At 39.4% G+C, this 1,524-nt stretch overlaps 1 long non-coding RNA gene across 1 annotated transcript; it reads right to left on the reverse strand.

Moving 5' to 3' along the window:
- Positions 1-277: 277 nt before the first annotated feature.
- Positions 278-1,292, reverse strand: LOC114072939. The gene is made up of 3 exons (XR_003574253.1): positions 1,179-1,292; positions 1,029-1,089; positions 278-507 (listed from the first exon to the last, which is right to left on the reverse strand). It is a non-coding gene; the product is annotated as an uncharacterized LOC114072939 (long non-coding RNA).
- Between the last annotated feature and the right edge of the window lie 232 nt (positions 1,293-1,524).

Raw genomic sequence — 1,524 nt, forward strand, 5'->3', positions numbered from 1 at the left:
CAGAAACCAGAGCTCCTCATTCCAAGTCTTGCTTATCTGAAGCAAAAGTAAATCCCATAACAGCAGGCAGTGTTTGAGAGCATTTTTAGCAGTATCATTTTAAACCCACAAATGATGTGACTATTTCCTAATTTCCAATTTGATTAGTTACCAGGAGTTATCCAGCACTCTTGTATTGTTTTTGTGACACTTTTCCCCCCATTGACTTCACTAATCTTAGCTTTGTTCCTTCGCCCACAATGCTCTGACACCTTCCAAAGATTTTCTTAATCATATCCTCTTCATTTTTTTGCCCCAGCTGAGTTTAGCTTCTCATTTCTGAGCAACTAAAAAGTAAGCCTGGGGAACTCTCTCACAGAATAAACAGACTTTAACCTGTACATATACGTTTTTAGAATTATTCATGATACTACAGTGGAGTACTCAACCCTTCTGTGCTTTCAACACATCTAAAGTGCCATTTGTTATCTCCTTACCTGCCCAATATGGCTTTTTTGTAGAAAGAAGCTGAAAAGGAGACAAGAGAGAGTTACATGTGAACTGTTACACTGAAGAAAAAGCAGCAGAAATCACATTTTGTCCTGCAGAACATGTTGCTGACTCTCATACCACATTTTCCCTCTTAAATCTGCCTTTCTCTTCACCACTACTGTTGTATTTTCCTTACAATCAGTGAAAATATATTTAGCCCCACTGAAACACAAGCGAGCCTTCCTCTGTCATAGCTCAAGATTACATCAAACAAGTTAATTTGAAATATTTTTATCTTGAGTAGAGTGTTGTCTTTATAAACTTGATATGTGAAGCAAATAGACCTGTAAGGTCCAAAAAGCAGGAACTAAAAGAATTTAGCAGTTAATACCAAAATGACCATGCATGTCCCCAACTTCCAAACCCATAAAGACTTGGAGAAACATACACAGGCTTTTAAAAGAATTTTAAAGGACTTCTCAATAAATGTAGAGATGGAACTACCCTTAAAACCCTCTGACTTCTCAAATTGTAACAAAAACCAGTAAAAAACCTACTTATTTCCAACATCTTCTCCAGAGACTCGATTGCCATCGACAATTGTAAAGGAACCAATACCTTGGGGAAAAAAAATTGTTATGACTAAGTAGGTATTGTGGAGTTATCAGATACATTCCAAAGAATGTCCAGGAGAAACATCTGCTTACCTGGCAGCACTAAGTTTTTGAGTATTTCAGTGCCTGTTGCTGTTGCATTTATCACACAAACATGGGCAGATTCCAACGCTTCCTGGCCATGGTCACCCCACAGCCTGTGTTGGGAGGGAAACCAAAACACAGTGAAGGTACTGAACTTCAGATTGCAAAGGCAATCCAAAGAAACAAAAAAGAATTAAACAATCCTAAGCTGAGGCTGGTGTGCTACTGCCCAGTCACTGCTGAGGGGCTGATGGTCACAGGTTTAAAAACAGATGTTGGAATTTTCTTTTTCTTCCCTGGAGTTCCCCCTCTCTCCCCCATCTGTTTCTTCTGGGATGGGGGGAGTCAGGGAGGC

The sequence above is a fragment of the Empidonax traillii genome, unplaced genomic scaffold, assembly GCF_003031625.1.
Source record: "Empidonax traillii isolate 1590-97213 ecotype Southwest subspecies unplaced genomic scaffold, ASM303162v1 scaffold4573:size9462, whole genome shotgun sequence".
In the NCBI taxonomy this organism is placed as follows: domain Eukaryota; kingdom Metazoa; phylum Chordata; class Aves; order Passeriformes; family Tyrannidae; genus Empidonax; species Empidonax traillii.